We start from the raw sequence: 24,557 nt of genomic DNA on the forward strand, positions 1-24,557 counted from the left end.
TATTATCATTTATATTTGAATCAAGTTCTACATGTCTCAGAATCTTAGCTTTGCGTATCCGCAATATCGAGTGTCTAACTTTAGTATCGAGCGCTCAAAGATGATCGAAGCAAAAATTGATAGATGATAAATTCTATCATAACTTTTCACTAGATGTATAATACTCCCACCGTCCCATCTATAATATTAATAGTCATTGGTCAACATATCAAAGATTGGTGTGGTCGTGGTATGTTCTTCGTTTGGTTTCGTTTCTTGTATTTTAATTTTATTTTCGGTTTTTGTTTGATTAGCTTGTTTGAAGTTTTTTCGGAATGTTAGGGAGGCTCGTTTATAGATAGTTTTGTTTAGATGGTTGACTTTTTAGGTGCGAGTTTTCTCATTTTCCAGATGTTCTTTTGTATTCTCTGAGGGCGTTTTTCTTTGAAATACGACCTCGTTTCTATATGGGTATTCGTTATTTTAGCTAAAAAAACATAAAATAAAAAAAATAATAAAAACATATCAAAGATGATAGTTGCAATGTGTTCGATTATGTGGAAAAAAGATGCCTTAAGTGTTGAAAGTTTGTCCACAACATATCTTGGTCCCCATCCTTTCAGTAAACAGTAATCTTGGTTAGAGATCTTCTTAAAGTTAATAATAGAGTATTAGTATTAAGTAGGTTAACAGTGTAGAATAGACCAATCAAGTCTATCTGAATTTAGGTTTTTAACCTTAGTATTACATTTTTTTTTAAAAAAATTGATAGAATATCGTTTCACGCACAAGTTAAACCCAATTCAACCTGACCCATATCAGAAGAAACCTGTCATGACAATATCATTAGCAACTTTACTAGTCACTCAGAGACCAAGCATAATATTTAGCGTCGTTACGTCCATCTTACTTTCAGACTTCTCAGGCAACACATTTTGAGGTGGCTAAGAGAAAAACCAAAAATAGTCAGATAACTCAGTTGGATTGCATACAGTATAAAAAATTGCCCTTTTGGGTGACTTGAATAGTGAAAACTTCATCCGTTACCGGTATTGATCACGCGAAAAGGAAATCAAAACTGCTGATAAATTATTACTATGCTCCATTATAGCACGAACAAACGTTAGGCATACATGACGCAAGTTCTGCAAAGGACTATCTAATTCCATTACAAACATACCAACTAGAACAGAAACTAGACAACTACACCACATAAGACGGGGACAATTCAAATACACAAAAATACACAAGAATGAGAAAAATGGAAATCTTTATAATCCATCGACTTTGATTGATTAAGCACTTTTATCGACAAGCTTCTCAATAAGATCAGCTGCATCCTGAACAGTTGCAATACTTTGTGCACTCTCCTCTTCCACGGTGATACCGAACTCTTCCCCTCAAGCCCCATCACAATTTCAACCTGGAAAAAACACAAGCAACAATAAATCATAAAACTAGAATTTTCAAGCATGTAGTAACTTAGATCTATACCTGGCAAACAGGTCAGGTAGGGTCGGTTTGGGTAACGGGTCAATACGGTTTTGGGCTGAAATGGGTCATGGGTCAAACGGGTAAAAAAATTGATCATGCATATTTTAACCGTAGGGTTTAATATGCCTGCTCAATACATAAAGAGGGGTTTAAGGATCTTAGAACGTGGCTCTCCGGTCCGGCTACCGTGAATAACCCTGGCCGACATGATGATGTCGGCGGGGTGGCCAAGTGATTAAGTCCACCTCCGATAACGGTCGTCGATCAAGAGGCCCCAAATAAGGTCGTAGTTACTAGCTTACAAAAGACTAACCTGTTAACCTTGAAAGGATGCTGAATGATGCTGTTTTACGTAATGTGAATCGTATGTGATGGTTACGTAATGTGCCGTGTGTGGTGAATGATGATTAGGGTTTGTATTTATAGGCAAACCCTAATTCTAGAACCGTCCCAGATCATGATAATCTCATCCATAACTGACTCCCCCGAATAACGGATATAATTATGGAAAAGATATTTACTTGACAGCTAAGCAACCGCCGTACCGGGAACAAAGGCAATCGCACGCCGCATACCGCACACAAGAACACGCATACGCACAATAATGATTGCCCGCATACATATGTGGTGCGCCTGCGGGTTGCGGTATCATTATGTCCCCCCAGTTTGATGTTATATGGCGCGAGGTGTATGGTATCAAACTATTAAGCGAAAAAGAAAAAAACAAGAAAACGGCTAGCCTTTAATATTCCGCGTGCGTTTCGATGCCATAAATGCCTGTCACAATCGCAGAAGCCCATTCGGCTGACATGACATACAGTGGCAGTGTGGCAGGCGCGTGCCAACCACGCGCGTATATGTAATCATACCCAACTGGCATCCACGCGCGTAAATAAAATGCTACCCGTCGATTGCGTTACACGTGTACAGCCATGATCACACCACTCCATCCCATTACCCTCAATCTTCCCTATAAATAGCCCATTTTGCAGCTCACTTCCACTTTCTTGCATCAAGCTTCCTCGTTACGCTGTCAATTTGAATTCCGATCAAAAAATCAAACATTCCGGCCACCATTTAAAGGTTAGTATTCATCCGATTACTCCTAGAAAATGACTAAAGCTAACGAGACGTATGTAGATAGCGTAGAGTCTGTTATAGAGCAGAAGCACATAGATTACTTAGTGAAACAGTACCCCCCCCCCTAGCCAAGTACAATCCGGTGCCCCCTTTGTCCAATCAGCGAGCCCACGAGCCACCGGAGAAAAAGGTGGCTATTTACGAACATGCTTTTAAGCATGGCAACTTTAGGGTTCCTCCCACCGATTTCTTTCTGGGCGTGCTAGATCACTTTAAGGTCGGATTAGGTCAGTTACATCCTTACGCTATAGGAAAAATAGTCTTGTTCGCGATGTGGTGCGTTGCACTCAACAAAGTGCCCCTGGTGAAGGTGTTTTGCCATTTATACCGACTAGCCAACCACCACAAATCGTGGTTCACCTTCTTCGCTCGTCAAAACTTCACCAAGACCCCAAAATCGAATGCGGGAAATTGGAAAGAGACATTCTTTTTCATCGACCAAACTGTGGTGAGTGCAAACTTCTCGCAAACGCTGATATGGTTCGAGAAAGTGGAGAAGGATGTAAACAAGACCCCCACCCTGAATGACGACGAAAGGAAACTATTAGCGGAGTGTGCAAACGCACAGCTAGTGCATCGATCATATGGGAACGTGATGCTGCGGCTAGGGAAGATATCCGCACATTGGCCATGGGAGGACGTGCGCCCAGCCATAGTCGGACCGGATGGAAAGGGTAGGGATAGTATAATCACGTACTAAACTGTTTTTGTATGTATATTATCTAACGCATGCGCGTATCTTTGCAGAAATGAGGATGAAGAAGGTGCTGACTGCGGAAGAGATTGCGGGAATCTCCTTCCGCAAGCAAGACATGAACGTACAGCTAGAGCAGGAGAAAGCTAGCGAAAACGCGGAGCAATCGCCTGCGGCATCTGGCAACAAACGCAAAGCAGCTGAGACAATACACGTGGATTCCGATTCCACACCAACTCCTCCGCAAGGTAGCTTCCGCCTTGCCAACCTTAGCCAACTCACACAGTTCTGCGAAAAATGCCGCAGAGCAGTCTGCGTTCCTGCAGCAAATCTTTCCGGCCGAATTCCGCGAGCAACTGGCCGCTCTACCGTTTAACCAGGCGCACAATGCCTTCATTCAAAACGGCCTGGTATTTTTCGGCATGTTTGCGGATCAGGCCCGCCGCTCTTCCAGCATATACCAGCTAGCTTTGCGCAAAGAGGTAGAGCTAGGGCTACTGCAGGCGGGTGTAGATCAGGTCAAGAAGGATAGGGATGCTGCTGAGGAAGCGCGCAAGGCGGTTGAGTCGACCGCGAATGAAACCAAAACTGCGCTGATTGAGGAAAGAAAAAAGAGCCGTGAGCTGGTTGGTGCGGTTGAGCAGGCGAAGGGGGATGCAGAACGTTTGCGGTCGGAGCTTGAGAAAGTGACGAGGGAAAGGGATGACGCGGTAACCAACCGCGAACTGGCAGATGCGGATCTAGCGAAGCTGCGCACCGCACTCCCTACCATTGCGCAAAAGGTGATGGACTCAGAGCCTGTGTCCGACAAGTTCAATGCCTACGTTGATGCGGTCAGGGACCATGAAATCAACAAGGCTGTGCAGGAGGTTATCCAAGCTTGCGGTCTAACACCGTCGTTCCCCGACATCGTTCAAAAGAAGCTAAAAGAAGGAACGGCTGCGGCGTTAATGGAGGCGGAAGAAGCCATCAAGTCCATCCCTATCCCCCTAATCAACGCATTTGCTGCGGACTCGAACATGTCGATCGATGGGTTTTTGAAGGAGGATTATTAGTGTGTTGGATTGCGCCGTAAGTCCTATGCTTAGGCAGGTATTTGTATTTTTGCAGCCCTAAGTCCCGTGTTGGGCAGGCGTTACAAACAATTACCTCTTATGTAACAACTTAATTTGCTGTATATATATTTCTGATATGCATGCGTAGTGTGTTTATTTGTTTATATATCGCAAATCAAAACAAAATGTGAACCGCATGCCCATGCGCATAGTTAACCAAAACTCATGCGTATGCGGATGGTACTGCGTAAAATAAACCAATACTTTAACAATTTATCCTTAACAATTTAGACTCAGAAGCTACTGCGTTTTTGCTTTGTCATGTACTAGAGGTGCACGGTAGCTGTATGGTAAGCAACGCAACTAAAAACAAGCCAATGTCTTTATGCTTAAGAGTTCCTCAAGCAAACCAATGCGAGAGTAATTACGCACAAGCAAACCAATGCTTGTAATTTTTTAAGTCGACTTTGCAGCCATCTTGTCTGCGTGGCGCTTGGCTAGGGGAAAACCAATTCCCTTTGCCTGCCGTTAGCGTCTAGCCTTGTAACCAAACAGGCTTCTGCCGCACGGGGGCTAGAGGACACCCCTTAAGTAGGCAGGAACCGCATACAAAAAAGATTTAAACAACAAAAGTATGCGCGAGTAAATATTTAATTGGCATTAATCACAATTACAACCGCGACACATCCAAACGAACGGAAATTACATAGAAAAAATAATGTGCTACAATAAACTGGAGTGATCAGGTCCACCTAGCTACATATAACATTTTTTCAATAACGTCGCATGCCAAGTGCGTTTCACAGGTTTTCCATCTAATGTCTCGAGATGGTACGCCCCGGTATTGTTTGCCTTCGCTACCCTGTATGGACCTTCCCAACGGGGGCCCAGTTTCCCAGTATCTTCCGCATGACTTGCGTCGTTCTGACGCCAAACCAAGTCACCGCACTTGTAAGAGCGCGAACGCACACGCTGATTATAGTACTTTGCAATTTTTTGCTTGTTATTTGCTTCGTTGACAGCCGCAGAGAGTCTGCGCTCTTCCAGCAAATTAAGATTTTCCCGCAAAGCTTCAGAGTTGTTTTGCTCATCAAAATTTTGTATGCGGAACGTTGGTACCCCAATTTCTGCGGGTACAACAGCTTCTGATCCATAGACCAAACTGAACGGGGTCTCACCAGTGCTTGCTTTGGGTGTTGTTCTATGCGCCCATAAAACCTTCGGTAGTTCATCCACCCAACCAACGCGACCATGACCCAACCTAGCTTTGATTCCAGCTACTATATCCCGGTTGGTGACTTCGCACTGGCCATTCGCCTGCGGATGCGCAACAGATGTAAAAGTTTGCTTAATATTAAGCTCCGCGCACCAGCTGCGAAAAGGGTCACCCGCGAACTACGTACCGTTATCACTAACAATTTCGTTTGGTATACCAAATCGACAGACGATGTCTTCCCATACAAAATTTCGCACCCTTTTTCCTGAGATTGCCGCCAGCGGTCTCGCTTCGACCCACTTTGTGAAATAGTCGATTGCAACAATCAAGAATTTGATGTTTCCTGCGTGTGCAGAATGTGCGTAAGGTACTGATGTGAGTAACATGTTTAGAAAATAAATGATAAAATTACCTCGGCCTTTTGGGAATGGTCCGACTATGTCGATTGCCCATTTGCAGAATGGCCACGGTGAGGAGACTGGTATCATTGGATGCGCAGGTGCTCTGCTAATAGGTGCATGTATTTGGCATGATTCACATTGCTTAACTATGCGCGCAGTATCCGCGTACATGGTGGGCCAATAATATCCTAGCCGCATTATTTTTGATACAATGGACCTGTGCCCCGAATGGAGTGCGCATGCACCCTCATGCACCTCGCGTACAACTTCCTCTGCCTCTTTCGGGCCAATGCACCTTAAGTGCGGTCCCAAATAATTCTTTCGATATAGGACGTCACCCTCAAGGGCATATAGCGGTGCCTTAACGCGGACTTTCTTTGCATTAGCGGAATCCGCAGGAGATGTGCCATTCCGCAGAAAAGCCACAATGGGCGTCATCCATGTTGAACTTGATTCCTCAACTGGTGCCACTAAAGGCATCATAATAATGGATTTCGCATTGAGTTCTTCTATTAGAACTTTCTTCCCATATGATCAAAAGCCAAGGCAGCCAGTTTGCTTAGCGCATCCGCCTTCTTATTTTGCCCCCGCATTAAGTGGGAGATTTGAAAAGCTTCAAATTGGTCAGCGAGGTTGTGAACAAGCGATAGATATTGCTGCATGGCTATGTCATGCGCTTCGAAATCCCCGCTGACCTGACTGCATACTAGCTTTGAATCCACATATGCGTGCAAAATTTTAACATTTAACTTATGCGCAATGCGCATACCTGCTAACAGAGCCTCATACTCTGCTTCGTTGTTCGTAACAGCAAAATTAAACCGCAGTGCGTATGTATGCTCTTCGCCATCTGGGCCTGTTAAAATTACACCCGCACCTGCACCAGATGCGCTGCACGCACCATCGGTGTACAATTCCCATGGTGACAAAGTTGGTGCAGGTGGATCCTGATGTTCTGCTGATGCCTCGACATCCGCAGGTAATTCTGCTAGGTAATCAGCAAGTATTTGACCCTTAACCGCACTGCGCGAAGAAAAATTTATTTCATGTTCACCTAATTCAACTGCCCACTTAGCCATTCGGCCAGAAATCTCAGGCTTGTATAACACCTGAAAGAAAAATGATTGCGTTAGTCAATGCGGTAACCCCGGTCATTGCCGCAAAGTAGGCGTTTACCAACCTGTTTGATTGGTTGATCAGTTAGAACCACGATTGGATGTGCTTGAAAATATCGGCGCAAACGCCGCGCCGTATGGACCAGCGCATATACAAGCTTTTCTATTGGTGAGTAGTTTACTTCGCTTGATGTCAGCGTCTTGCTTACGAAGTAGACCGGCATTTGCGTCTGAGAAAAACCTCAGTCGTTAAATTTCTGCGATATAAATAAAGCATGTAAATTAATGGATTACCTTTCCGCGATCCGCGATGAGGACTGAGCTGACAGCTTCCTTCTATGCCGCGAGGTACAGCGTTAGCGTTTCTCCTGATACTGGCGCAGTAAGTGTTGGTAATTCTGCAAGCACCTTTTTCATCTCCTGAAAGGCTGATTCTGCTTCCTGAGTCCATACGAAGTCTTTTTTCTTCAGACAATTTTTCAAAGTATTGAAGAATGGTAACTGTCGTTCTGCGGCTTTCGACAGAAACCGTGTGATAGCCGCAAGCTTCCCCGTTAGACTCTGCACATCTTTCTTTGTCTTCGGAGATGGCAAATTATCAATGGCTTCAATCTTTTTGGGATTGGCCTTGATACCCCGCGCTGTCACCACATGACCTAAAAACTTGCCTTCCTCTTCCCCAAAACTACATTTAAGCGGGTTAAGCTTCATGTTGATCCTGCGCAGAGATGCAAACGTTTCCAGGATGTCCGCGAGCATGTCTTCTTCGGTGTTACTTTTAATTACCAAGTCGTCGACGTACGTTTCAAGATTTCTACCGATTTGGTGCTTGAATGCTGCGTCAATTACACGCTGATAGGTTGCGCCCGCATTCTTTAAACCGAAAGGCATCTTCGTGTAACAATAAATACCCTGCGGCGTATGAAAAGCAGCCTTGTCCTCATCTTCCGCAGTCATTAAGATTTGGTGATACCCCTTGTATGCGTCTAAAAAACACTTGTACCTAAATCCCGTCAGTGATTGTACCTTCCGGTCTATCTCCGGGAGAGGGTAGTTGTCCTTAGGACATGCCTTATTAATGTCTTTGAAATCAACGCACATTCGCCAGTTACCGTCAGCCTTTTTTACCAACACGGGATTTGCAACCCATGTCTGATAACGCACTTTCCGCAGAATGTTTGCTTTGACAAGGTTGTCCACCTCTGCGCACAACCAATCACTGCGGTCTAGAGCCATATGCCGCTTCTTTTGCCTAACGGGTGTCAATGATGGATTAACGTTTAACTTATGTTCCGCAATATCCCGCGGAACCCCGATCATGTCTGACTCGCGCCATGCGAAAATATCTGCGTTAGCTGACAATATTCCATGCAACTTGCCCTTCGTTTCGGCTGACAAGCCTCTGCCGATTTTAATTCGCTTATCCGGATGCAAGCGATTTGCAATTACTGCACAGTTTGCAAGTTGCTCTTCTACGCTAGGAGCGCTTACAGACGCGACAGAGCCACACAACTCTGTTGCTTGATGTGACGCAACTGTGGCGATGCCTCCTACTGTGGGAAACTTAATCAAACCATGCACTACCGATGGTATGATGTTGAAACACCGTATGAAGTTTCTCCCTAGCAGTGCGTTATATCGTGAAGTTGAACGAACCACATAAAAATCGACCAATTCATGTCTGATCATTTGCGAGTTCCTGTCATCCGCAAGCTCTATCATTAGTTCTATCCGGCCTAGCGGCCACGAGTTTTCTCCGGAAAACCCTGATAGCGTAATATCAGGCTGGCGTAACTGTGCTTTGACTTCTGCCGGGAGGAAACGATAACAATGCTCATACATAATATCGACACCGCTGCCAGTGTCAACATGCATGCGCTTAATCTGGATTCCGCAATTAGGGATGCGATACTTGATGATAATGGGCTCATTAATTGTATCAATTGACATTACAGGAGGGAAAGTGATTGGGAGAAGCTCCCAATCCTGGTGATCATTGTACTTTCTCCGCTGGCTGATTTTCTCTGCGTCAACCATGTTAATGGTTAAGTCGGCATTTTTCGCTTTGTCAACTTTCTGCCACGCGAAAGTCTTAGACTTCGAAGCCTCTTCTGCGGCCTTTCCCTTATCCTTTTTAGGTGGTTTTAGATGATCCAATTTGCCCGCGCGAAGCGCTTCCAGAACCCGTTCCATCAAGTTTTTACACCGATTGGTGTCGTGACCATAATCGTCATGAAATTCACAATACTTTGTTTTGTCCCGCTTGCCAAATTCTGTAAGCGGAGTTGGAACCGCGAAGGTCGCGCATACTGGCTCCGTTGCCAAAATTTCCTTGGGCGTTTTGGACAAACTTTTAAGCAGCGCATAGTTCTGATTATTGATGCCGCGCTGATTATTGCTTCGATAATTGCCACTTGATTTCCCTTTATCATTCCTGATAGGACCACCGCTAGGATACCTTCCGCGAGAGTTGTTACCACGATTTTGATCGCGCGAACGATCATCATCGTCCTTCCTCTCGTTGCGTGAGCTAGTTGTTGGGATGTCATTATCTTCGCCACTTCGCATATAGTCGTGGCATTCATTAAGCGCCTCAGCATAAGTTGTTGGGACTGTATGGCGCAGACGCCTTACCAGTGTTGGATGACGTTCTGAGTTTATACCATGTATGAGTCCGGAAATCTGTTGCTCTGGTTTGAGATCTGGTATACGCAGGCACTCATTAGTATACCTTGTGAGAAATTCGCCCAAAGATTCCTTGGACTTCTGCACGATGTCATGGCATTCAATGTGAGTGCGCTTGCGTGGTCTCTGATTCTGATATTGCAGTAAAAACTTTGTCCGCAGAACCATAAACCCGGCAATACTACCCGCCGGAAATTTATTAAACCACTCACGAGCAATACCCTGTAGTGTCATAGGAAATATCTGACACGCAACCGGATCCACCCAGCCCTGAGTGCGCATTGCGCCCTCGAAACGCTGTAAAAAATCATCTGGATCGGTCAGGCCATTGTAAGTGTAACATCCCGCCTTTTTCCATTTACTTTTCCGTTATACTAATATAAAGTCCGTTATATGTTTATAACATCTCCCGTTGATACGCGTTTTAAATTATCTCGTTTAGGTAATTCCCGCACCCGAACGAAAGTTGAGGGACTAAACTTGACAAGGGATCAAACCCTTGACTAGGTCAAAGGGTCAAACCCCTTTCACCCATTCATTTCCACCTCCATCTCTCTCTCTTTCTCTCTAGCAAGAACACACACTCAAAACCAAATTCATTCATTCATCATCTAAATCCGGATTAAGGAGCTAGCAACCAAATAAATTACATATTCGTGATCCTCTCTTCATCCTCTTCATTTTGGTACCAACTTCATCTCATTTGGGTAACTTTCTAAAATCACTAGATTTTGTGTTCTTGATGTTTTTAACTTATAAAAGTGTTAATTAGTGTCTATGGCTCAAGTCTAACATGAATATATGATTTATATGCTCGATCTCGTTGTTTTAGTGTAACTAGCATGAACTTGAATTTTGGTGTGTTGTTCTTGAATTTTGGATGATCATATGTTGTTAGATGTTAAAAGTTGGTGTTTTAATTGTGTTACTAGCATCACTAGCTTCAATTTGATGTGTAGGTTGCCTTAGAAAACTTCATGAACTTGATTATTGATTTTGGTGAATTTGAGTTAGGGTTTGATGAACTTGAAATGGACTTTTGATGCATTGAATGCCATGGATTATTATTGGTAAGTGTTTAGTTGGATTGTATGCTTGATTACCTTCGAAACGGCATATCATTCATGTAAATTGGTTGCTCGAATCATTGAATTGCATTTATGAACTTGTATGCGGTTAATGTTAAGCATTAGATGCGGTTTTGGTTGTTGTAATAGGTAGATTGATTGATGAAATGTGTTTAGTTGTTTTCCTCGTCAAATTACCTTCCCAACGGTATAAGATACTTGTCTTGATTGTTTGCGGATCATAAATGGTGATTGTTTGAAGTTAGGTTCGTGCATAAAACTTAAAAACTGCCAGAATTCTCTGCACAGGTACCCGCGCGGCGCGCCATATACCCGCGCGGCGCGCCGTTTGGGTCTGTCCAACTTGGTTAATTTTCGAATAATGTTTGCTATGCTACGCACCTCCGATTCACATGTAACCTGTCCTAGCATGTTCATACATGATTAAAAACCTCAGAAAAATAGTTCGGGACACGACCCGAACGTGTTGACTTTTTCGTTGACTTTGACCGACCAAAGTTTGACTTTTTGTCAAACTTAACCAAATGATTTTTGCAACCTTCCTAACTTGTTTATATACTTGTATCCTGCATGAAAATTGACAATTTGATTTCACATGCTAAATAATCGAGTCGTAACGAGCCATAGGACTAATTGAACATCTTTGACCTATCGTGTTTACCGTTATTGATACGACCTATTTGTTTAGGTCAAGACTAGCATTGTTCTTTGCACACGTTTACTTGTCGAAGTACTTTACTACTCGTGCACTCAAGGTGAGATCATAGTCCCACTTTTACTCTTTTTGAACTTACATTTGGGATGAGAAAACATAAACATTTCTTTACTAAGTGAACACAAGTACAGGAAAACAAACATTCTACATACGAGTTTAGAACAAAATCCTCAATTCGATTATCATTAGTTACACTTGCCGGGTGTAAGCGAGAACTTATGTTATATGGCCATATGGGTTTGACAAACCCTCATTCAAACGGTTCGCTACCGTTTACGAATGAAATATATTTTCGAGAAACAGTGTATGTTCTAGCACTAAGTGATGGGGTTCAATGGAAGGAAATGTTAAGCATTGATAATTGGGTGCTCGTGAAACAAACTTTTGGAATGTATTACTATTATTTCATTGATGCAAATCTTGTGGTTCACTTGTACTTACTTACTTAAACCTATGATTTCACCAACGTTTTCGTTGACAGATTTCTATGTTTTTCTCAGGTCCTTGAACGATACATGATACATGCTTCCGCTCATTATTTTGATACTTGCATTGGATGTCGAGTATACATGCATACATGGAGCGTCTTTTGGATACTTTTAAATTGTGTCGCATAAGTTTCATTTGTACTTAAAACTTGGTATCGTAACTTGTGGTGGAACTATTCTTGTAAAACTTGAACAACCTTTACATTTGAAATGAATGCGACATATCTTTTGGTCAAACGTTGTTTTAAAGACTTATGACCACGTAACGGGACCTAAGTAGACGGCGCCGTCAATGACGATTTGGTCGGGTCGCTACAGATGGTATCAGAGCGTTGGTTGTAGGGATTTAGAGTTCATTAGTGTCAACCTCGAGTCATAGGGTACATTGGTGAGTCTAGACTACAACCGGCATATAGACTTGAAGTAGGAATTACTTGACTACTTGTGCATTTATACTCGAACGCTTCTACTCATATCTACTCTTAGTTCATCTTAATCTCACGTTGTTTAATTTGATTGACGCGCCACCTTGACTATATGAAATGACGTCGAATGCACATATGAATCAGGGTAATATAATTTCCGGGATTATATTACGGTGACTCATATGAACGTTCCGACATTATGGCATAAAGAATTTAAGGCGAGTCGAGGAAAAACTTCTCTTTATCTTTATTCTATATCACGGTTAGTATTATTGAGAATACTAATCAATGATATTCTTGTGTCTTGAAGGAACAATGGCTCCTCGTCGTGTACGCCGCAATGAAACTCCCGAACAAGCTCTCGAACGGATGATAGCTACCGCCGTAGATGCGGCCATGGCCGGTCACTCATCCAACAACAATAATAATAACAACCACAACAACAACAACAACAACAACAACAACAATGGAGCCGGAAACTCAAACGAGGGATGCTCCTATAAAGCTTTCATGGGGTGCAAACCTCACACTTTTGATGGAACCGGGGGACCGGTCGTGCTCACCCGATGGTTTGAGCAAACGGAAGCCGTCTTTAGCATAAGCGGTTGTCGGGACCAAGACAAGGTCAAATACTCCACTCACACTTTCTCCGGAATTGCTCTAACATGGTGGAACACCTATGTTCAATCGGTGGGTACCGATGAAGCTCATGCCCTCTCTTGGGCCGATCTAAAGGAAAAGATGATTGTTGAATATTTTCCGCGCGAAGAAACCCGAAAGCTTGAGGAAGAACTAAGAGCTTTGAAAGCGGTCGGAAACGATCTTAAAGCTTATAATCAACGCTTCGCCGAACTATCCTTGATGTGTCCTAATCTTGTTAACCCCGAATCTCAAAGGATTGAGCTCTACATGCTCGGTCTTCCAAAAAGCATCAAACAAGGGGTGATGTCATCCAAACCCACTACTCATCAAGCCGCTATGAACATGGCTCGCCAACTAATTGAAACGGTTGACGAAATCGTAGTTCCGGCACCTAAGGCCGAGGATAAATCGGGCGGCAACAAAAGAAAGTGGGAACCCTCCCAATCAAGCAACAACAACTTTGCCAAGAAATCTTTCACTTTCGACGGCAAGAAGGGTTATGCCGGGAATCTACCTTTTTGCAACAAATGCAACAAACATCACTTTGGCGAATGTAGTAAGCTAATTTGCCATCGGTGCCAAGGAATTGGTCATAAGGCCAACGATTGTAAAAGTGCCACTCCCGTCGCTCGAAAGTGGCCCAATGCACCAAAGACGGGCACTTGTTACGAATGTGGCCAAACGGGTCATTATAGAAATGCATGCCCAAAGAAGAAAAATAACCCCAACACGCGCGGCCGAGCTTTCAACATAAACACCGAGGAAGCCCGGGATGACACTGAACTAGTCACGGGTACGTTTCTTCTCAACAATTCTTATGTCTCTTGCTTATTCGATTCGGGTGCCGATAAATGCTTTGTATCCAAGACTTTGACTCATTCTTTTAGCACTCCACCTCTTCCATTAGATACCACTTATACCATTGAAGTGGCTAACGGAAAACTATTAAGTGCCGACACATATTACCGGGGGTGTACGTTAAACATTTTGGGTAGGGAATTTGAAATTGACTTGATACCCATGGAACTAGGAAGCTTTGATGTAATAATCGGTATGAATTGGTTAGTCAAAACGAAATCTCACATTCTTTGTGATCTTAACGCAATCCGAATTCCTATCGAGAATGGTGAACCTTTGATTGTTTATGGCGATAAGAGTTGCACCAGACTCAACCTCGTTTCGTGCCTTAAAGTTAGAAAACTACTCCGTAAGGGTTGTTTTGCGATCCTTGCCCACGTTAAGAAAGTCGAGTCCGATGAGAAGCACATCGATGATGTGCCAATTGTTAGTGACTATTCCGATGTATTTCCCGACGAATTGCCGGGTCTTCCGCCTCATCGACCGGTTGAATTCCAAATCGATCTTATTCCGGGAGCCGCACCCGTAGCGCGTGCACCATATAGACTCGCTCCATCTGAAATGCAAGAATTGCAAAGTCAAATCCAAGAACTACTTGATCGTGGTTTTATCCAACCTAGCCATTCACCTTGGGGCGCTCCGATTTTGTTTGTTAAAAAGAAAGACGGATCCCTACGAATGTGCATTGATTATCGTGAACTAAATAAATTGACGGTTAAGAACCGATATCCTCTTCTTCGCATCGATGACCTCTTTGATCAACTACAAGGGTCTTGTGTATATTCGAAAATCGATCTCCGCTCGGGTTATCATCAATTGAGGGTTAAGGGGGAAGATGTCTCCAAAACCGCTTTCCGAACTCGTTATGGTAGTTATGAATTCCTTGTCATGCCATTTGGTCTCACTAACGCACCGGCGGTGTTCATGGATCTTATGAACCGCGTGTGCAAACCGTATCTCGATAAATTCGTTATTGTGTTCATCGATGACATATTGATTTATTCTAAAAATGAAGAAGAGCACGAACAACATCTCCGACTTGTGCTTGAACTTTTAAGACAAGAACAACTCTATGCCAAATTCTCCAAGTGTGAATTTTGGTTAAAGGAAGTTCAATTTCTTGGTCATGTTGTAAGTGACCAAGGTATTAAAGTCGATCCAACGAAAATCGAAGCCATTAGCAAATGGGAGACTCCTACTACTCCTACTCACATTCGTCAATTTTTGGGTCTCGCCGGGTACTATCGTAGATTCATCGAAAATTTCTCTTTGGTTGCACGTCCTCTAACCGCATTGACTCACAAGGGAAAGAAATTCATTTGGGCGACCGAACATGAATCCGCATTCCAAATCTTGAAAACGAAGCTAACCACCGCTCCTATCTTGTCACTTCCCGAAGGCAATGATGACTTTGTTGTATATTGCGATGCCTCAAAACATGGTTTTGGGTGTGTATTGATGCAACGAACGAAAGTCATTGCTTATGCTTCTCGACAACTCAAAATTCATGAACGAAACTATACGACACATGATCTCGAACTCGGAGCCGTTGTCTTTGCACTTAAAATGTGGAGACACTATCTTTATGGAACCAAGAGTACTATCTTTACCGACCACAAAAGTCTCCAACACATTTTCGATCAAAAGCAACTAAACATGAGACAACGAAGGTGGATTGAAACCTTAAACGATTACGATTGCGAGCTTCGTTACCATCCCGGGAAGGCAAATGTAGTAGCCGATGCCTTAAGTCGAAAAGAAAGAGTGGTGCCTCTTCGTGTCCGAGCCTTAAACATCACCATCCACACAAACCTTAATAGCCAAATTCGGGTAGCCCAAGATGAGGCTCTCAAGGATGAAAACATCTCTCTCGAACACTTGAACGTCCTCACCTCTCGATTCGAAGTTAAAGAAACCGGACTCCGATATTTCGCCGGAAGGATTTGGGTGCCTAGTTATGGGGACCTACGAAGCCTTATTTTAGATGAAGCCCATAAGTCACGATACTCGATTCACCCCGGTGCCAATAAGATGTACCACGACCTTAAACAGCTATATTGGTGGCCGAACATCAAAAGGGACGTAGCTACTTATGTTTCCAAGTGTTTGACATGTTCCAAAGTCAAAGCCGAACACCAAAGACCGTCCGGACTACTTCGACAACCCGAGATCCCGCAATGGAAGTGGGAAAGGATAACGATGGATTTTATCACCAAACTACCAAAAACGACGGGCGGTTATGATACCATTTGGGTTATTGTTGACCGTCTCACCAAATCCGCACACTTCCTGGCCATGAAAGAAACGGACAAAATGGAGAAACTTGCACAACTTTACATTAAGGAGATCGTAGCCCGACACGGTGTACCTTTATCGATTATCTCCGACCGAGATGGCCGTTTCGTTTCTAGATTTTGGCGTACATTGCAAGAAGCGTTGGGAACACGTTTAGACATGAGCACCGCATATCATCCTCAAACCGATGGACAAAGCGAACGTACAATTCAAACCTTAGAGGACATGTTACGAGCTTGCGTGGTTGATTTCGGAAAAGCTTGGGACAAGCACTTACCTCTCGCCGAGTTCTCTTACAACAATAGTTATCACGCGAGTATTAAAGCCGCACCTTTTGAAGCGCTATATGGCCGCAAATGTCGTTCACCTCTTTGTTGGGCCGAGGTAGGCGACGTGCAAATCACCGGACCCGAACTCATTCACGAAACCACCGAGAAAATCGTTCAAATCCGAGATAGGCTTAGAACGGCCCGAAGTCGTCAAAAGAGCTATACCGACAAACGACGCAACGATCTTGAATTTCAAGTCGGTGACCGAGTAATGTTAAAAGTCGCACCTTGGAAGGGTGTAATCCGTTTTGGGAAACGCGGGAAGCTAAATCCGCGGTATATTGGTCCTTTCGAAATCTTGGAGCGTATTGGAACCGTTGCTTATCGTTTAGATCTTCCGCCTCAATTGAACTCCGTTCATCCTACCTTCCATGTATCTAACTTGAAAAAGTGTCTTGCCGAACCCGATATCGTCATCCCTCTCGAAGAACTTACTATTAATGACAAACTTCATTTTGTGGAGGAACCGGTTGAAATTGTGGACACCTCCGTCAAGACATTGAAACAAAGCCGAATCCCGATTGTCAAGGTTCGTTGGAATGCCAAAAGAGGACCCGAGTTTACTTGGGAAAGACAAGATCAAATGCAAAGGAAGTATCCTCATCTATTCGTGAATTCGGAAACGCAAGATCTCGAGGAAGAAACGACGACTACTACGCCTACTTAAATTTCGGGACGAAATTTCTTTTAAGGAGTAGGTAATGTAACATCCCGCCTTTTTCCATTTACTTTTCCGTTATACTAATATAAAGTCCGTTATATGTTTATAACATCTCCCGTTGATACGCGTTTTAAATTATCTCGTTTAGGTAATTCCCGCACCCGAACGAAAGTTGAGGGACTAAACTTGACAAGGGATCAAACCCTTGACTAGGTCAAAGGGTCAAACCCCTTTCACCCATTCATTTCCACCTCCATCTCTCTCTCTTTCTCTCTAGCAAGAACACACACTCAAAACCAAATTCATTCATTCATCATCTAAATCCGGATTAAGGAGCTAGCAACCAAATAAATTACATATTCGTGATCCTCTCTTCATCCTCTTCATTTTGGTACCAACTTCATCTCATTTGGGTAACTTTCTAAAATCACTAGATTTTGTATTCTTGATGTTTTTAACTTATAAAAGTGTTAATTAGTGTCTATGGCTCAAGTCTAACATGAATATATGATTTATATGCTCGATCTCGTTGTTTTAGTGTAACTAGCATGAACTTGAATTTTGGTGTGTTGTTCTTGAATTTTGGATGATCATATGTTGTTAGATGTTAAAAGTTGGTGTTTTAATTGTGTTACTAGCATCACTAGCTTCAATTTGATGTGTAGGTTGCCTTAGAAAACTTCATGAACTTGATTATTGATTTTGGTGAATTTGAGTTAGGGTTTGATGAACTTGAAATGGACTTTTGATGCATTGAATGCCATGGATTATTATTGGTAAGTGTTTAGTTGGATTGTATGCTTGATTACCTTCGAAACGGCATATCATTCATGTAAATTGGTTGCTCGAATCATTGAATTGCATTTATGAACTTGTATGCGGTTAATGTTAAGCATTAGATGCGGTTTTGGTTGTTGTAATAGGTAGATTGATTGATGAAATGTGTTTAGTTGTTTTCCTCGTCAAATTACCTTCCCAACGGTATAAGATACTTGTCTTGATTGTTTGCGGATCATAAATGGTGATTGTTTGAAGTTAGGTTCGTGCATAAAACTTAAAAACTGCCAGAATTCTCTGCACAGGTACCCGCGCGGCGCGCCATATACCCGCGCGGCGCGCCGTTTGGGTCTGTCCAACTTGGTTAATTTTCGAATAATGTTTGCTATGCTACGCACCTCCGATTCACATGTAACCTGTCCTAGCATGTTCATACATGATTAAAAACCTCAGAAAAATAGTTCGGGACACGACCCGAACGTGTTGACTTTTTCGTTGACTTTGACCGACCAAAGTTTGACTTTTTGTCAAACTTAACCAAATGATTTTTGCAACCTTCCTAACTTGTTTATATACTTGTATCCTGCATGAAAATTGACAATTTGATTTCACATGCTAAATAATCGAGTCGTAACGAGCCATAGGACTAATTGAACATCTTTGACCTATCGTGTTTACCGTTATTGATACGACCTATTTGTTTAGGTCAAGACTAGCATTGTTCTTTGCACACGTTTACTTGTCGAAGTACTTTACTACTCGTGCACTCAAGGTGAGATCATAGTCCCACTTTTACTCTTTTTGAACTTACATTTGGGATGAGAAAACATAAACATTTCTTTACTAAGTGAACACAAGTACAGGAAAACAAACATTCTACATACGAGTTTAGAACAAAATCCTCAATTCGATTATCATTAGTTACACTTGCCGGGTGTAAGCGAGAACTTATGTTATATGGCCATATGGGTTTGACAAACCCTCATTCAAACGGTTCGCTACCGTTTACGAATGAAATATATTTTCGAGAAACAGTGTATGTTCTAGCACTAAGTGATGGGGTTCAATGGAAGGAAATGTTAAGCATTGATAATTGGGTGCTCGTGAAACAAACTTTTGGAATGTATTACTATTATTTCATTGATGCAAATCTTGTGGTTCACTTGTACTTACTTACTTAAACCTATGATTTCACCAACGTTTTCGTTGACAGATTTCTATGTTTTTCTCAGGTCCTTGAACGATACATGATACATGCTTCCGCTCATTATTTTGATACTTGCATTGGATGTCGAGTATACATGCATACATGGAGCGTCTTTTGGATACTTTTAAATTGTGTCGCATAAGTTTCATTTGTACTTAAAACTTGGTATCGTAACTTGTGGTGGAACTATTCTTGTAAAACTTGAACAACCTTTACATTTGAAATGAATGCGACATATCTTTTGGTCAAACGTTGTTTTAAAGACTTATGACCACGTAACGGGACCTAAGTAGACGGCGCCGTCAATGACGATTTGGTCGGGTCGCTACAGTAAGTACCCAACGTGCTAGGTATCTTTGGTGCTGATGGAAACGGATATGCGGTTATATGCGGAGGAAACTTGTCAAAGGTAGTCGGTAGCTCGAAGGGTGGTTTAAGAGGATCCCCTTTCAAGTTCGCAAAGAAACGCTTCATCATGTCCTGAACAAAGTCAGGTTGTGAAAATAAATGAACCATATCAGGAGGTGCGGCCTGCATGAATTGACTTGCAAGATTTGCCTGCTCTTGAACATTTTGCCAAGGTTGACCCTGCGTCTGCGGATATAACCAAGGCTGTTGCGTTGGAAAAGAGGGATGACTTGAAGACGCAGAGTACACAGGTGGTTGTAAAGGAGGCGAAACCTGTGGCGCAGATATCTGCGAAACCTGAGGATACACACTTAAAAGCCCAACTGTATGCGCTGTGCTTTGCTGCCGTGCTGTTATCGGCGCCCAATGAGAGTTTGCATCTGGGATGACACCAAACCCCCAACTATTAAGTAACGCCTGCGCATCCGCAGGAGTTAAAAATTGCTAAACTGGGCGCGGTGGTTGCCAAGGTTGCAACGGTGTAAATGACGAATTCTGCTGAATGCTCTGCGTATGCAGAGGTATTGAAACAGTGGTACTGTAAATAGGTACCTGGCCGCAGCAAACCACATGCGGCCCCGTTGTTCCACCGCTAGTGCCTGCCAAGATGACCCTTGGATCCACTGACGAAAAGTCCAACCGCGTGGTTGTGACTGGTGAGTTTGCTCTTGGCGGTGTAACCCCGTCTGAATATATCGGCTTGTACCTCTGAAAGGGTTCGCCGGATATAGGTGGAGGGTACATCATGTACCCCGCCTGAATAGCCGCCCCCGTAGTCATAACCGGTGTCTGTTGACTACCAAACGGTGCGTTCTGAATATCTGTTTGGGTATGTTCCGATGATTCCTCGGAAGTCATGATACTGTTAAAGAAAAAAAAAATTCAAAAATTTTGTAAATAACGAGTCATACAATTCAAAACCTTAAAAGAAAAAGCAATTAAACAGTCTTGAATTAATTCGACTCTCAATGAAAGCACCACTTGATCATGCATATTTTAACCGTAGGGTTTAATATGTCTGCTCAATACATAAAGAGGGGTTTAAGGATCTTAGAACGTGGCTCTCCGGTCCGGCTACCGTGAATAACCCTGGCCGACATGATGATGTCGGCGGGGTGGCCAAGTGATTAAGTCCACCTCCGATAACGGTCGTCGATCAAGAGGCCCCAAATAAGGTCGTAGGTACTAGCTTACAAAAGACTAACCTGTTAACCTTGAAAGGATGCTGAATGATGCTGTTTTACGTAATGTGTATCGTATGTGATGGTTACGTAATGTGCCGTGTGTGGTGAATGATGATTAGGGTTTGTATTTATAGGCAAACCCTAATTCTAGAACCGTCCCAGATCATGATAATCTCATCCATAACTGACTCCCCCGAATAACGGATATAATTATGAAAAAGATATTTACTTGACAGCTAAGCAACCGCCGTACCGGGAACAAAGGCAATCGCACGCCGCATACCGCACACAAGAACACGCATACGCACAATAATGATTGCCCGCATACATATGTGGTGCGCCTGCGGGTTGCGGTATCATTAAAGATTTAAAAGGTTCCAAACGGGTCAAGGTGGGTCGGTTTGAGTAACAGGGCGAAATAGGTAATGGGTCACATGGGTCAAAAAATAGGTCCTAACACATCATATACTTTTACATTTATTTTTGACATATTGGGTAACTTGGCATAAGTTTATCCGTGCTTGGACAAAATAAGACAACTAACTTTTCATGCGAATCACAAACAACATGCAAAGGAATCTTGAGGGTTTATAAGGTTTTTTCACCCACACGTTGTGGAAGGATTCTAAAAACATACATGTTTAACTTTTTTAGGCTGATCGGTCGATCTTCTTTGTTTCATAATAGTGTAAACATGGTGCAACTTTTGACAACTCGGCAGCCTCAATAATTAGTTAAAACTGACTCATCGAATAATCCGACATAAGTATGTTTAGGTGTTCTTTCGCTGAACGCAAGAGAATAAAGAGGGCACTGATATACAATATACCCACCATCATTTTTGATATATCCACCATAATTGTGCATCAACATGTTGTACAGTACAACATATTAATGCATATTATATGGTGGATGTATTAGAAATGATGGTGGATATATTACCACGAATCATCTAGTGTTTCTAATTAATATAAATGTTACCATGTAATTGATTCAACATGGGGCTAAATTATTATTTTTAGTGAAACTCGTATTTGATTTTGTTCCAGTATATTACTATAATATAGTTTAATATCAATGCAATAGATCTGCTAGTCTGTTATGTATTTCCTGAAATAACAATTTGAAGTAGCTTGTAACACCTATTCATCATTATCTTTGTCAATATTTCACTTGCATAATATGGAGTATCCTTTATTTTATTTTTTTAACGTTACCAGCATCCAATTGTTTTTCTTTCGTTTATGGCATTTAATAAAATACGGATTATTAAATTTCTTCTATTATTTGAGTATAGATAAGTTAAAATTCTAGTTCGACATATAATTTTAATTCTCAAACTTTAACTATTTAATTATTTAGAATTTATATAACAAGTATTTATGATTTTTAATTTGAAATTTTCAATAATTGTAACATATATATAAACTTCTAATTATTTTTATAAAGCATATATGACTAATAAGACATATTTAGAAAATCAGTAGAAACATATGAGATTTAATAAAAGGTCACAACAATTATCTATTTAATTATGTTAAATCTTTATAATTTATTAACACCTATTAACTAAAGTGAATTTTTGTTTTGTTTTGTTTTGTTTTGTTTTGTTTTCCTAAGAAAACAAATCATGAAATAAAAGGTAAAGGAAAAAAAAAAGGTAGAACATAACTTGGAAGGTGAAAAGTTAATACATAATATTGTCATTAAGTTTGTATAATTATACTTGAGCTTGAATAGTTTATGAAAAGGGAATAATCACCGAAATCACCTTCGGTGATTGCTATATTCACAACGCAGCCTATAACGTAGCGTATACTTGCCACTTATAAACACAGGTTGTTCGTACCAATACTTTCTGAAAAGTATGTTGCTACTGTATTATATATGGCTTAAACAATTAAACCTCATGAGTTAATTTAGTTACGTTGAATGAGATGTAGAATGAATCCGATGTAGAAGTGATGACCCGATATTAAAAAAATCTTAAAAGATAAGTGGAGTACCGTGTCCAGCGAATCAGCTCCTAGAGAAGCGAATTTTGATTCACCCGTAACTGAAACATCATCTTTTAGTGCGAGCTGTTTTCTCACAATACCACATACTTTATATACTGTCTCTGGCTTGGCCTGCATAAAGATACATGAGATGAGTTCCTAGTCATAAGTCACAGCGCGCGCGCACACAAACACACACACACACACACACACCTATATGCTACATATTCCATGAAACTACAACAAATGTATCCATGATAGTATGTTCTCTATGCCAACTGTTGTACATTACTAGCTAATATGACCTTTGTAACTTTGAATAAGGTTTACGGTAGCTCACACAAAAAGGTACCGAACTTGTATCAAACTTCTCATCTCGGGTGCTGAACTTTGTTTTGATCAACATAATATAAGGTTCTTGTTTGGTACTAGTTTAAAATTTTAAAGCATTGCGGTTTTTTGGAAGATAAAAGGGGATATTTTTGTATCAATATGCTTTAAAGCGTAAGTCCCTTTTTACTGGTAAAAGCATATAAACGTAGTCATTCAACCGGCCAAAGAGCCGTTTTTAGGCGTGGTGCCAAAATGTCAAAAAATCCCATCTTGGTGGTAACAAACTTACATACCTTAACTTACTGAAAAAAAGTTGAGGTCCTAAAACTAAAGATTAAGGTAGTCACAAGAGTATTATGTTAAAGAAAATGGTTCATTAATCTAATGTATATAAAAGTCAGTAACAGCAGAAATGCAACAATGGTACAATCACTTACAGCACATGAAACCTGAAGGCGGCGAAATGACATAGGGAGAATGCTTCTTCCTGATTTCGAAAAAGAAACCATCTTCAAACCACCAGAGATTCTGGTTGGTGCCTAAACATAAATATTAAAGACAAAACCATTAGTAGTGTATACTAATTACAAGCAAGTGATTAATTTATTGTTTAATTATGTTATAGTTCGAGGTTGATATCAATAACTGCCTCTGATCTGTAACATGTTACCCTCGAGCAGAGCACAAACAAAGAATACATAATTAAGATTATAATATTGAAAATTGATTATTAGTAGCAAATAGATAGGGAGGATATAGTACCAGACATTGAGCTGAAAGGTGTTGAGGACACAACAGATTGCCGGTGAACGCCGCCATTTATATGATTGATTCCGATCGGACCGGATCGGGGGCTTTTGAGTAGAAAGACTGCTAACAGAGTACGTATATATTTAGGTTTCTTTATTTTATTATATTTAGGGACTGCATTTAGTCAATTTGAAGCATTTTCTATCACAACCACTTTCCCTAAATTTCCATAAATTTATTGTACATTTCGCATTCAAAGTTATACCATATATAATGATAATAATTTCCTTTTATAATGTAATATGTTTATGTTTATGTTTATGTTTATTTATACAAATTTATAATTTATCTATGACCTCGAGGACTGTAATTAATACGAAGTATACTAGATCAATAATCATAATCGTTTAATTTCCTATTACTTTTATAAGTTTTTTTAGACATAAATACAAAAGAATTTTGAGAAAAAACAATAACGCAACAATTGAGAAATTACAATAGTAATTGCACACGAATAGCTACAATCACGGAATTCAATAACCCCATTATTATAAGCTTTGATACCATGATAAATATAATAAATATAATAACATAACTAATGATTAATGACTAGTCTATCTT

At 41.4% G+C, this 24,557-nt stretch overlaps 1 pseudogene; it reads right to left on the reverse strand.

The window, feature by feature from the left end:
• Positions 1-1,051: 1,051 nt before the first annotated feature.
• LOC139896673 (acyl carrier protein 1, chloroplastic-like) lies at positions 1,052-24,081 on the reverse strand (annotated as a pseudogene).
• Between the last annotated feature and the right edge of the window lie 476 nt (positions 24,082-24,557).

This window comes from Rutidosis leptorrhynchoides, chromosome 3 (genome assembly GCF_046630445.1).
Source record: "Rutidosis leptorrhynchoides isolate AG116_Rl617_1_P2 chromosome 3, CSIRO_AGI_Rlap_v1, whole genome shotgun sequence".
Lineage (NCBI taxonomy): Eukaryota > Viridiplantae > Streptophyta > Magnoliopsida > Asterales > Asteraceae > Rutidosis > Rutidosis leptorrhynchoides.